This window comes from Oncorhynchus kisutch, linkage group LG6 (assembly GCF_002021735.2).
Source record: "Oncorhynchus kisutch isolate 150728-3 linkage group LG6, Okis_V2, whole genome shotgun sequence".
In the NCBI taxonomy this organism is placed as follows: domain Eukaryota; kingdom Metazoa; phylum Chordata; class Actinopteri; order Salmoniformes; family Salmonidae; genus Oncorhynchus; species Oncorhynchus kisutch.
The window spans coordinates 53,953,080-53,968,252 of record NC_034179.2 but is presented as its reverse complement, the minus strand read 5'-3'; positions in this window follow the sequence as shown (position 1 = coordinate 53,968,252).

Sequence of the window (15,173 nt, the reverse complement as noted above, 5' to 3'; positions counted from 1 at the left end):
CATAACGTTTTGCATTGTTGCCAAAAAGTTCCATTTTGGTTTCATCTGACCAGAGCACCTTCTTCCACATGTTTGGTGTGTCCCCCAGGTGGCTTGTGGAAAACTTTAAACAACACTTTTTATGGATATCTTTAAGAAATGGCTTTCTTCTTGCCACTCTTCCATAAAGGCCAGATTTGTTCAATATACGACTGATTGTTGTCCTATGGACAGAGTCTCCCACCTCAGCTGTAGATCTCTGCAGTTCATCCAGAGTGATCATGGGCCTCTTGGCTGCATCTCTGATCAGTCTTCTCCTTGTATGAGCTGAAAGTTTAGAGGGACGGCCAGGTCTTGGTAGATTTGCAGTGGTCTGATACTCCTTCCATTTCAATATTATCGCTTGCACAGTGCTCCTTGGGATGTTTAAAGCTTGGGAAATCTTTTTGTATCCAAATCCGGCTTTAAACTTCTTCACAACACTATCTCGGACCTGCCTGGTGTGTTCCTTGTTCTTCATGATGCTCTCTGCGCTTTTAACGGACCTCTGAGACTATCACAGTGCAGGTGCATTTATACGGAGACTTGATTACACACAGGTGGATTGTATTTATCATCATTAGTCATTTAGGTCAACATTGGATCATTCAGAGATCCTCACTGAACTTCTGGAGAGAGTTTGCTGCACTGAAAGTAAAGGGGCTGAATAATTTTGCATGCCCAATTTTTCAGTTTTTGATTTGTTAAAAAAGTTTGAAATATCCAATAAATGTCGTTCCACTTCATGATTGTGTCCCACTTGTTGTTGATTCTTCACAAAAAAATACAGTTTTATATCTTTGTTTGAAGCCTGAAATGTGGCAAAAGGTCGCAAAGTTCAAGGGGGCCGAATACTTTCGCAAGGCACTGTAAGGCCACACAGAGGGCCATAGATAATAAGGCACCTGGGTTAATCTGAAGTATCCAAAAGCGTTGGGGCAGTAACCGAAAGGTCCCTGGTTCGAATTCCCCCAGCGGACAAGGTGAAAAATCTCTGTGCCCTTGAACGAGGCACTTGACCCTAATATGCTCCAGGGCTGACCCTGTAAAACAACACTGTTCACTGCACCTATTCAGTGAATGTGACAACTTTTTTTTTAATGGTAAAATTCTCCAAAAAACATTAGTTACAGAACTTCTGATAGTTACTAGTAAACAAAGTTTCCAGTAATATACTCTTCATTTGCAAACCTAGGTGTTACAGTATCATGATTTCATAAGACTCCAATGGTGATTTTGCATTCATACCCTCATTATTGAAAAGGTTTCTCAGTCAAATAACAATCTGGTTTGAGCCAGATGGACAGGAAAACCTGCTGTATCGCCCAATGCTTGACGCATGCACCCCGGTCGAAACTGTTCACGCATATGTTATGACAAAATGTGACGTTTTTGTTCATTTTGGTGTTCGTGCACACACAATTTGTTCCCAAGGCAAGTCTAAGTTCAGTAGCCGAAGTCTACGCCTCTTCGTCTTTAGGGAGTATGCGAGCACAGATGTTTACCTTGCCTTGCCATGTTAAACTATCCACAAACCGAACCTATGCATGCGGGCACCTGTAAAGACAATGATTGATTGTGTTTATGCTTGATTCGAGGCTCCATAGGCATGCAGAGGACAAAATGAGCTCCATACTGCATCGCCATGTACCTCCCAAATTTTGTAACAATGCGCATTGCTCCGCGTTGACATGTTTGGTGGGCGGGAGGTACTTTTTTTTAAACACAAACTCACTTACTTGACAACCGGGTATGAATGCCCTGACTGCAGAGGCCTTTAGACCAGAAATGGCTGCACTACCAATGTAGACGTCGGATTGACCATGCAAGCGAGCGCATTTTAGTGACCCGTGTCAACAGCAGTTGCATCCAACCCCCCTTTACATATACCTACCAGCAGATGGCAATGTTGCCACAGAGCTGCAGAACTACAGCTGCTGCTCTGCTGCCCCCTTGGCTTTGCATGGAAACGGAAGGGTGTGTGTGTGTCCCGCTTGGTGCACCAGGTGTGCAGGTGATGCTGTTGGTCTGTGGTGAGACCCCTGGGGTGCGGGACTGCTGGATCCAAACTACTGCAGAGCCCATGAGATGATGAGAGGGAGGGGAAGGGAAAAACAACAACAGCAGTGAATGCTGTAGATGCATGCACAGCCTCCCTTTGTAGTCTTCTCATACATTTCACAGCGTGGTAGGTTAAATGTTTTATATTTTATACACACTGTCTCGACGCTTTTACGTTCCATGCAGTCATGTTATAACTGCTCCTGCCTGTTGGTATTCAAATTCCATTTAAAGGATTGCTTTAAGTGGAATACGCCACTGGGTTTATTGACATTTCTGCAATCCAAGAAGGTTTTTCTTACATTCCTCTTAGCTGCCATACCATCCCTCCTACAGAGCATGTCTGTCAATCAGCTTCTAGTAGCACAACTTTATGGTATGAGTAAGACAAAGGAAGGAAAGGAGGTGTGGTGCAGGGGGATCTGGGAAGTTGGCACAGTGAGTCCCCTTGGTGACTCTATCCAGGGTAACAACAGTCACCTGGGGCTTACGTAAGAATCCACTTCCCGGGCAGCAGCAGCACACGCAGGAGGAGGGCTGTTCTGATATTCGGAGCCTGGCAGTCAGCAAGTTCTGCAGCTAAGTAGACAGCGCTACACGGTGTAGATTGCCTTTGCCAAAGGAGGGGGATTTCAATCTGTGAAATATTTCAGTTTATTCCCGGCTGGGAAACCAAGTTGAAACGGGAGGTGTACTTTGTGTTACGCATGTTTTATGCATTGTCAGTCAGACTGTTCCCCAAGGCGGTTAGAGGTTGACAGTCATTATTCAGCCTATTTACCACTGTCATGATTTTGGAGGGCGAGTCTGCTCTGTGTTTCCCTGATAGTGCCATGGTCCACTGCATCTGTCTTGGCTAGGGGCATGTCTTTGCTGCTTCCCTCTGGAATCCATTTCATCTTGTTTTACCCCCTCCGGCCTTATGAAGGGATGGAAGAACAGGCATGCCTAGTTGGTTAGCAGGACCCCATCTGTCTCTCTTCCTTGTCTTGGCTCACACCTCTAAGCTAAAGTGACATCATCACATGTTGTGGATGGGGTGGTTTGTTGTTCTGGGACCTGTTGTTGAATAATGTGTCTTATCTTGCTCTACATACAGGCTTCTTAAGGTTGTGGCTCCATTGATGTTGTTGCTCTTTCATCTGCCATGACTGGTGTCTCATGTTGTTGGGTGTTGTTAAAGGCTTTCACTGTGGCGACTTGTGGCGAATGGAATTGATGCTGTGTGTGTGTGTGTGTGTGTGTGTGTGTGTGTGTGTGTGTGTGTGTGGCACTGATGCTGAGGATAGATCATAGCACCTCTCTCATTGCTCCTCTCTTTCTTAATGGTTGCTCCTCCCCTCCCTGGCTTTGGATGTGGTCCAAAGAGGTTTGTTACCTTGACTGTAAACAGATGAGGACAACTACAGAAAAGTGATCAGACTACCAGACAGGTAGAATTTATTTTACGATTCTAGATCCCTGACTGGAATTATTCATTGTGTTCTTAGGGAATATTGTGATCGGATCTTGTCCAACCCATCACTCTCTAAACTACTCATACAATCAGCATATCACCCAGCTCTCATTTAATCACAACAAGCACACCGCATAACCCCTCACACTCAGTGCACTGCTCTGTTGGTGACATAGTTTGATAAGATAATGACTGTCATAGCATGTGGGTAAAGAACCTGACGACAGCACAGCATAAGGTATGCTTGCAATGACGCACACATGCAGATGCACCAGATTTATGCAGAACATCAAAACAAACAGCTATGTGGAGCTCAATAAAACACATTCAGATCCCTAAAATAAACCATATTAATCAAATTATGAAACGCACACACACACCCTCATTGTGATAGTGTAACTGTCCTACTGAAAGTCACAGTAGGATCCCTAAATCAACATTTTATAACAGATGGACTACCACACCTCGGTACTATTGACATCCTTTCAACAAAGGAATTAAAGTAGAACTGCTCCCTCGACAGGGAAGGCATCCAGATTTTAACTCCAGCAGGGAATTAACTCAATGGTCACAGCACTGAACAGCCATTTCATCCAGAAGCCTAGCTGGCTGCGTACATATGTTGTCAAATCAAATACACTTACCATGAAATGCTTACTTACAAGCCCTTAACCAACAATGCAGTAAAATAAATAGTTAAGAAAATATTGACTAAATAAACAAAAGTTAAAAATAAAAAAAATACAATTACATTACAATAACGAGGCTATATACAGGGAGTACCGGTACCAAATCTATGTGTGGGGGTACAGGTTAGTGGAGGTACTTTGTAAAGTTACTATGCATAGATAATAAACCGGGAGTAGCAACAGTGTAAAAACAAAGGGGGGGGTGTCAATGTAAATAGGCCGGGTGGCCATTTGATTAATTGTTCAGCAGTCTTACCGCTTGGGGGTAGAAGCTGTTGAGGAGTCTTTTGGTCATAGACTTGGCAGTGTCTGCTGTGCTGTAGCAGAGAGAACAGTATGACTTGGATGTCTGGAGTCTTTGACATTTTCTTGGGCCTTCCTTCCTAGTATATACAGTATCAGTCAAGTTTGGACACACCTACTCATTCACACGTTTTTCTTTTCTTTACTTTACTATTATTCTACAACGCAGAAAATAGTCAAAGATATCAAAACTATGAAATAACACATATGGAATCATGTAGTAACCAAGAAAGTGTTAAACAAATCTAAATATATTTTAGATTTTATATTCTACAAAGTAGCCACCCTTTGCCTTGATGACAGCTTCGCACACTCTTGGCATTCTCTCAACCAGCTTCATGAGGAATGCTTTTCCAACCGTCGTGAAGGAGTTCCCACATATGCTGAGCATTTGTTGGCTGCTTTTGGCTCTGATGTCCAACTCATCCCAAACCATCTCAATTGGTTTGAGGTCGGGTGATTGTGGAGGCCAGGTAATCTGACGCAGCACTCCATCACTCACTTGATCAAATACCCTTAACACAGCCTGGAGGTGTGTTTTGGGTCATTGTCCTGCGGAAAAACAAATGATAGTCTCACTAAGGGCAAACCAGATGGGATGGCGTATCGCTGCAGAATTCTGTGGTAGCCATGCTGGTTAAGTGCGCCTTGAATTCTAAATAAATCACTGACGGTGTCACCAGCAAAGCATCCACACACCATCACACCTCCTTCTCCATGCTTCAAGGTGGGAACCCCACATGGGGAGATCATCCGTTCACCTACTCTGCGTCTCACAAAGACACAGTGGTTGGAACCAAAGGACAGATTTCCACCTGTCTAATGTCCATTGCTCATGTTTCTTGGCCCAAACAAGTCTCTTCTTCTTATTGATGTCCTTTGGTAGTGGTTTCTTTACAGAAATGTGATAACGAAGGCCTGATTTCATGCAGTCTCCTCTGAACTGTTGATGTTGAGATGTGTCTGTTCATTGACCTCTGAAGCATTTATTTGGGCTAGGATCTGAGGTTGGTAACTCTGACAAACTTATCCTCTGCAGCAGAGGTAACTGTGGGTGAACACTGCACAAGTTTTGGGACACGGTAAAGTTCCTGGAGAATAAGAGCCAATAAATCCATGATACTCAAGAATTTCAATAAGCATGGCTCTATGGCTGGCCATGCTTTACACCTTCAATGCCATACAGCACTCCTTCCGTGGCCTCCAACTGCTCTTAATTGCTAGTACAACTAAATGCATGCTCTTCAACCGATCGCTGCCCACACCTGCCCGCCCGATTTTGCAGAAAATCACTGTATGATTTTTAAGTAATTTATCTGCATGACATAAGTATTTGATCACCTACCAATCAGTAAGAATTCCGGCTCACACAGACCTGTTAGTTTTTCTTTAAGAAGTCCACCTGTTCTCCACTCATTACCTGTATTAACTGCACCTGTTTGAAATCGTTACCTGGATAAAAGACACCTGTCCACACACTCAATCAAACAGACTCCAGCCTCTCCACAATGGCCAAGACCAGAGAGCTGTGTAAGGACATCGGGGATAAAATTGTAGACCTGCACAAAGCTGGGATGGGCTACAGGACAATAGGCAAGCAGCTTGGTGAGAAGGCAACAACTGTTGGCGCAATTATTAGAAAATGGAAGAAGTTCAAGATGACGGTCAATCACCCTCGGTCTGGGGCTCCATGCAAGATCTCACCTCGTGGGGCATCAATGATCATGAGGAAGGTGAGGGATCAGCCCAGAACTACACGGCAGGACCTGGTCAATGACCTGAAGAGAGCTGGGACCACAGTCTCAAAGAAAACCATTACGCACTACGCCGTCATGGATTAAAATCCTGCAGCGCACGCAAGGTCCCCCTGCTCAAGCCAGCGCATGTCCAGGCCCGTCTGAAGTTTGCCAATGACCATCTGGATGATCCAGAGGAGGAATGGGAGAAGGTCATGTGGTCTGATGAGACAAAAATATAGCTTTTTGGTCTAAACTCCACTCGCCGTGTTTTGAGGAAGAAGAAGGATGAGTACAACCCCAAGAACACCATCCCAACCGTGAAGCATGGAGGTGGAAACATCATTCTTTGGGGATGCTTTTCTGCAAACGGGACAGGACGACTGCACCGTATTGAGGGGATGATGGATGGGGCCATGTATCGCGAGATCTTGGCCAACAACCTCCATTCCTCAGTAAGAGCATTGAAGATGGGTCGTGGCTGGGTCTTCCAGCATGACAACGACCCGAAACACACAGCCAGGGCAACTAAGGAGTGGCTCTGTAAGAAGCATCTCAAGGTCCTGGAGTGGCCTAGCCAGTTTCCAGACCTGATCCCAATGGAAAATCTTTGGAGGGAGCTGAAAGTCCGTATTGCCCAGCGACAGCCCCGAAACCTGAAGGATCTGGAGAAGGTCTGTATGGAGGAGTGGGCCAAAATCCCTGCTTCAGTGTGTGCAAACCTGGTCACGAACTACAGGAAACGTATGATCTCTGTAATTGCAAACAAAGGTTTCTGTACCAAATATTAAGTTATACTTTTCTGATGTATCAAATACTTATGTCATGCAATAAAATACAAATGAATTACTTAAAAATCATACAATGTGATTTTCTGGATTTTTGTTTTAGATTACGTCTCTCACAGTTGAAGTGTACCTATGATAAAAATGACAGACGTCTACATGCTTTGTAAGTAGGAAAACCTGCAAAATCGGCAGTGTATCAAATACTTGTTCTCCCCACTGTAAATACCTAGGCATCTGGCTAGACTGTAAACTCTCCTTCCAGACTCACAATAAGCATCTCCAATACAAAAATAAATCTAGAATCGGTTTCCTATTTGGCAACAAAACCTCCATGCTGCCAAACATACCCTCGTAAAACTGTCTGTTCTACTGATCCTTGACCTCGACGATGTCATTTACAAAATAGCCTCCAACACTCTAGTCAACAAATTGGATGTAGTCTATCACAATACCATCCGTTTTGTCACCAAAGCCCCAATTACTACCCACCACTGCGACCTGTATGTTCTCATCGGCTGGTCCTTGCTACATATTCGTTGCCAAACCCACTGGCTACAGGTCATCTATAAGTCTTTGCTTGGTAAAGCTCAACCTTATCTCAGCTCACTGGTCACCATAGCAACACCCACCCGTAGCATGTGCTCCAGCAGGTATATTTCACTGGTCATCCCCAAAGCCAACACTTCCTTTGGCCACCTTTCCTTCCTGTTATCTGCCGCCAATGACTGGAACGAATTGCAAAAATAACTGAAGTTGGAGATACATCTCCCTCACTAACTTATATCCGTTCAGCCAAGTCTCGGTGAAACATAAGATATTACAATTTTTATGTCCCATGGGTAGGATAGTCTTAGTCGTAGATCGTCCCGTTTGTTTTCCCAAGAAAATATGGCCAATAATACGAAGGGTATTGGGGATTCACCTACTCGTCGGCAAATTCTTAAAAGGCACCTTCGCGTTGGACTCATTAAAGAAAAAAAATCTCCACCCAGTTCGAGGTGAGTAATCGCTGTTCTGATGACCAGAAGATATTTTCGGTCATAAGAGACGGTAGCAGCAACATTATGTACAAAATGAGTTACAAACAATGCGTAAAAACAAACAAAATAGCACAGTTGGTTAGGAGCCTGTAAAGCGGCAGCCATCCCCTCCGGCGCCATACCTGTTGTTGCTCTACTCTCAGCGTTTCTCACCAAACTCCATTACCCATACCACATCATTATTTTCTCTTTATTAATAAGGTCAGATTGTATCCCAGGCAAGTATTTCACATCGCAGTCTTTGTCTGTAGCGGAATAGGGATTGTGGGGAGGTAAGTCGGATCACCTTTTATCCAAGAATCTCTGTAGTTCTCTAACACAGAACTAGAGGGTTCATCAAGTCAACTTATTTCACACTGACACTTTCATCAGCAGCTGATTAAAGCCATGTGAAAAAAGGAGTTGAGGTAAATCTGTTTTCAAACAATGAAGACTTGAAGTAAAGTAATATTCTGGGTTGCAAGCCGCGGGGGGGGGGACCCCATTGATATCTCCTCTAAGATGTAGGAGAAGAACAGGTGGATTCCATACTCAGTGCATTTTTATACCTAATGCAGTAAATGGCTTAGCTTATCACTGAGCTGCCTGTATGATCCCGTGACTGCGGGATTCTCCTCGCAGGCTGGGGGTCCGCTTCAAGCTTCCACTCTGGAAACACCTTCTCATATTCCCTTCAATGGAATGACTGCCACTATGTCAAAATACCCCAGTGGAAAAACAGAAATATCACCTTTACATAAGTATTCAGACCCTTTACTCAGTGCTTTGTTGATGTACCTTTGAGAGCGACTACAGTATAGAGTTTTCTTGGGTATGACACCACAAGCTTGGCACACCTGTATCTGGAGAGTTTCTCCCATTCTTGTCTGCAGATCCTCTAAAGCTCTATCAGGTTGGATAGGGAGCATTGCTGCACAGCTATTTTAAGGTCTTTCAAGCAATGTTCGACCGGCTTCAAGTCTGGGTTCTGGCTGGGCCACTCAAGAACATTCCGAGACTTATCCCCAAGCCATTTCTGCGTTGTCTTGGCTGTGTGCTTAGGGTCGTTGTCATGTTGGAAGGTAAACATTCACCCCAGTCTGAGGTCCAGAGCACTCTGTTTTCATCAAGGATCTTTCTGTACTTTGCTCCGTTCATCTTTCCCTCAATCCTGACTAGTCTCCCAGTCCCTGCCGCTGAAAAACATCCCCATAGCATGATGCTGCAGCCATCATGCTTCACCGTAGGGATGGTGCCAGGGTTCCTCCAGGCGTGATGCTTGGCATTCAGGCCAGCTTGGTTTTATCAGACAAGAGAATCTTGTTTCTCATGGTCTGAGTCCTTTAGGTGCTTTTTCACAAACTCCAAGAGGGCTTTCATGTGCCTTTTACTGAGTAGTGGCTTCCATCTGGCCACTCTACCATAAATGTCTGATTAGTTGAGTGCTGCAGAGATGGTTGTCCTTCTGGAAGGTTCTTCCATCTCCACAGAGGAACTCTGGAGCTCTGTCAGAGTGACCAACGGATTCTTGGTCACCTCCCTGACCAAGGCCCTTCTCTCCCGATTGCTCAGTTGGGCTGGGCGGCTAGCTCTAGGAAGAATCATGGTGGTTCCAAACTACTTCCATTTAAGAATGAAGGAGGCCACTGTGTTCTTGGGGACCTTCAATGCTGCAGAATCTTGTTTTGTACCCTTCTTCAGATCTGTGCTTTAACACAATCCTGTCTCGGAGCTCTATGGACAATTAATTTGACCTCACGGCTTGGTTTTTGCTCTGACATGCACTGCCAACTGTGGGACCTTATATAGACAGGTGTTTGCATTTTCAAGTCATGTCCTATCAATTGAATTTACCACAGGTGGACTCCAATCAAGTTGTATAAACATTTCAAGGATCATCAATGGAAACAAGATTCACTTGAGCTGAATACTTATGTAAATAATGTATTTCTGTTTTTTAGCTTTAATAAATGTGCACAATTGGATAAAAAAAACTGTTTTCATTTGGTCATTATGGGGTATTGTGTGTAGATTGATGTGAATTTTTTATTTCATGAATTTTAAAATAAGGCTGTAATGTAACAGAATGTGTAAAAAGTCAAGAGGTCTGAAAACTTTCCGAATGCACTGTATAGGCAAATCAGAGAGATTAAATGTTACGGGCAGGCCTTGTCTGGATCAAAATGGGAATTTTATTTGTCTAGAAATGAGTGCCAACAAGAGTACAAGCCTTATCGTTCCACTAGAGTAGCTTATTTAAAGATCCATAGCTCTTGTCAACTGATCATACCATTCCCCCATCAGAGAGTAATACTATCACAGAACTCCAAAAGTATGAAGCGCTAAAAATACACTAGCACTGTCTATATTCGAATAGACAACAAGATCCTAGAAGCATGTCCAATTTAGGCTTGTGAGCGATCTAAACATCTTTTGTAGATGACATGTCACTCAAGTGAACAGAGCACAATGGAGGGTGATGAAGCATCATGACTGTTTGAGTTGCAATAGCTCAGGCTTCACTCAGCACACAAACCCCTGTCTGGCTGCTTATTCTCACACACAGACAGAGACAGAGAGAGCGCAGGCAGGCGAGCTGACATGAATACTTCTAGAAAAGGAGACTGTAGAGAGTGATGAGAAAGAGTGGCATCTGGGATTCAATTATACCATATTTGTGCTGGTGTCCACTCTGGCGTACGTTAGCAGACGACAGCCTGTCGGCGGCGAGAGCAGAGGGGTACATGAGGACCTCTCACACAGTGGTGGAAAAAGTAAAAGTGAAAGTCACCCAGTACATTACTACTTGAGTAAAAGTCTAAAAGCATTTGGTTTTAAATATACTTAATTGTCAAAAGTAACATTTTAAATCACTTCACATTCCTATACTAAGCAAACCAGAGGATAATTGTTTTTGTTTTTTTGTAAGGATAGCCAGGGGCACACTCCAACACCCAAACATAGTTTACAATTGAAGCATTTGTGTTTAGTGAGTCCGTCAGATCAGAGGCAGTAGGGATGTTCTCTTGAGAAGTGTGTGTATTGGACCATTTTCCTGTCCTGCTAAGCATTCGAAATGTAACGATTACTTTTGGGTGTCGGGGGAAAATGTATGGAGAAGAAAGTACATTATTTTCTTTAGGAATGTGGTGAAGTAAAAGTTGTCAAAAATGTCAATAGTAAAGTACAGATACCCCAAAAACGACTGAAGTAGTACTTGAAAGCAGTTTTACTTAAGTACTTTACACCACTGCTCTCACATTGCACTTGATGACACTTCAACATAGACATGTTTGCGTGCAAGTCGGTGCAAGGGGGACAGAACCTTGACTTAGACCAAAGTAATGTGGGCCTCATCTATAGTTCTGGTAGAGCTAGATGCATGCATGCTTGCCGGATAATAAAAGAGAACAGACATATTTTTTGTGTGTGAGCCAAAGTGTGCATCATTCATCCTTTCAGCGACCCGAAGAGGGAGGGGAGGAATTGGGGCAGAGTTGTATTGGTGGGTAGAGGACTTTGAGATCTTAGGAAATGAATAAATACAAAAAGTTGGAGAAAAAAATTCAGTTAAATTGGGGGACAATAATGACCTGGGTGGACTAGACTGGAGAAATGCCTAACTTAAATGACCCGCAATCAAATCTTCCACCAAAAACAGAATATTCATATAATTAAATTTTTTATAAAAGTTAGTAGCTATTGGTCGCCGTTTTCTTTGACGTCGTCATTATAAAGAAAATAAGTGAAGAAACCCCAAGGATGTCTCACAGCCTCTTTAGAACATATTTTACCTTCAGACACTGGTCGTGTCCGAATACCCATACTAGCGTACTACATACAGTACCAGTCAAAAGTTTGGACATCAAAACTATAAAATAACACATGGAATCATGTAGTAACTTAAAGTGTTATACAAATCAAAATATATAGTAGCCACCCTTTGCCTTGATGACAGCTTTGCTCACTCTTGGTATTCTCTCAACCAGCTTCACCTGGTTGAGAGAATTACAGTCTTCAACAGTCTTGAAGGAGTTACCACATATTGTGGCATGTTTAACATCTTATCCCGTTTACTTTTGTTTTTTTGCAGCCTGCGCAGGTGCAGTTTCACATATTATGGGTGTTGTGTGATGTTTTCATCTGATTGTCAAATCACTTAATTGAAAAGACGTATAAAATACATATTTTCTAGACGTTGAGGTTAGGTTTAATTTAGGTGCTGAATGAAAGGTGGAAATAAGTATTTTCCGTATGTTTAAAATGTGTTACAAACGTCAAATTTCAAAGTGTTTATGGTTAAGGTAAGTTCCAGATCTGGGCTGACTTAAAACAAAAATCTCAAAAACAACTTTCTTTTGCTGGATTCAAACATGCAGCCTTTGACACCAGAGGCAGATACTTACACCCATCCACAAACACAAAACTGAATCTTACTACTTGAAGGTAACAGCGCTCACTGTTGCCCCTAGTGGCTGGTTTCCATATCTTCTGATGTCCTCAGACATGGATGGATGTCGAATACTGGCGTTACTATTGTGTTGAAGGCTGGGCTGAGCACACACCTCTGTGGGGCCCCCAGAGTTGCAGAGGTGTTGTTGCCTACCTTCACCATCTCGTCAGGAAGTCTAGGACCTGGTTGCACAACGCAGGTTTCAGACCCAGGGCCCTGAGCTTAGTGATGAGCTTGGAGGACACTACAGTGTTAAAGGCTCAACTGTAGTCGATATACAGCATTGTTAAATTCCTCGTCCAGGTGAGATTGTGCAGTGCAATGGCGATTGCGTCGCCTGTGGCTCTGTTGGTGCTGTATGCAAATTATAGTGGGTCTAGGCTACCGGGTAAGGTGGAGGTAGCCTCTCAAAGCACTTCATGATGACAGAAGTGAGTGCTATGTGGCAATAGTCATTTAGTTCAGTTACCTTTGCTTTTTGGGGTTCCGGGAACAAATGTGGACATTTTGAAGCAAGTGGGAACAACAGACTGGGAAAGGGAGAGATTGAGTATGACCATAAACACTCCAGCCAGCTGGTCTGCACATGCTCTGAGGATGCCGTTCAATTTAATACCTATTTTATTTACATTAATATTTATCAAGGTAGATAAGGAACTATGAGAGCATGGATTCTAAAGACCTTACACGTTCTCTCCTGCGCACTCCACTGGGCCTGCTGTGGGTCATTTGCGTGTTAAAGTGTCATCCATCCGCCTGTGAACAACAAATAGCAACACTTTTAGCCTCTCTCCTGTTGGTGTGCCAGAGCAAGGAGGGGAAAACCTGTGTGGGGATGGGACTGCTGAATTATTCAGAGGTTGAGGCATCAGTTCTAGGCAGGGCACAAATGGCTTATCTATATCCCGCCCTGCATCGCTACTGTTTCTCAAAAGCCAACGCCTGCAGGAGGTCTCAGTAACACTGTTAAAACCCAATGAGCTCACAGCGTGACTCTGTCTCTGTTTCCTGTAATAAGGCTGGCACGTTGTGACACAGTGGTCTGGGCTGGCGTGAGCCCGGAGAGCAACATCTGAGAGGTCAGCAGCAGTGTGGACTTGACACACGTGCGCACACACACACACCTCGTCATCTCCCACCAGGTGTTATGTGAAGGTTCACTTTGAGCCACAGGACGCCATCCCTCAAGACAGGTGGAGCTCGTTAGGAATGCATGAGAAACTCAGTGATTCTATTTAATGCTGTCAACATTTATCAGTGAACTGTAAGTGTGATTAATGATAGAGCGCCTGTCCCCTGTACTACTTAACCAAACAGTCATTTACAGTAATGCATGGGGAGAGTTGAGACAAACTCATGTGAGTCCTGAAGGCAGGTGTGCACAGTAGCTTACAAATTGCTGACCCAGCTCAACCTCAACAGACAGATAAAGTACTTTAATTGTATTGACTTTATTGTCCCCATGGGGAAATATTGTTGCAGTGTCATGTACACATTTACAAATTGACTGTACAACTTTCATAACAGTTACATACCAATAAAAAGAGACGAGCCTGCTGACTTTACTGGGTCGGAAGGAACATTAGCCCGAGCTATTTAGGAGGGATATCACATCTGGCACAAAATATGTCTAGTTCTGTTTTTCCTGCAGAGGGGTGCCGTTTACCTGCACCCAGAGGGGAGCAGTTCAAAGTCCGGGTACAGGGGGTGGCTTGGGTCTAAAATTATTTTGTGAGCCTTGCGGAAGGCCCTGACCTTAAAGATCTCATCCAGGCCTGCCTGTTTGACTCCAAGTACCTTGCTTGCTGTGGTGATAATCCTTCTCAGCATATTTCTCTGGCTGACAGTGGCATTGCCAAACAAATAAACATTGCAAAAAGTTTAAATACTCTCAATGAAAGATTTGTGAAACAGAGTCAGTATAGTACAGTCAACATTAAAAGATCCCTGCTTTTTGAGAAAGTACAGTCTCTGTTGACTCTTTTTGTAGATCAGGTCTGTACATTTACTCCACTGAAGTATATTGTCCAAGAGGACACCCAGATATTTGTATCCCTCTACAATCTCTATGTTCTGACCTCTGATAGATGTTGCAGAGGTACTGTATGTGTTGTACGCTTACTGAAGTCTATACATAGACTTGCACAGGTTCTTTCCTCAACTTCCTCAAACTTGGAATATATTATTTCAGTAGTTCAGTTCTTGTTTTAGTTTGAACTCTTGGCCGCAGTCAGGTGTATGGCTAAGTGATACGAAAGACAGGAGTCTAGAAGACAATTTTTTTTTTTTACCCCCTTTTCTCCCCAATTTCGTGGTATCCAATTGTTTAGTAGCTACTATCTTGTCTCATCGCTACAACTCCCGTACGGGCTCGGGAGAGACGAAGGTTGAAAGTCATGCGTCCTCTGATAAACAACCCAACCAAGCCGCACTGCTTCTTAACACAGTGCGCATCCAACCCGGAAGCCAGCCGCACCAATATGTCGGAGGAAACACCGTGCACCTGGCAACCTTGGTTAGCGCGCACTGTGCCCGGCCCACCACAGGAGTCGCTGGTGCGCGATGAGTCAAGGATATCCCTACCGGCCAAGCCCTCCCTAACCCGGACGACGCTGGGCCAATTGTGCGTCGCCCCACGGACCTCCTGGTC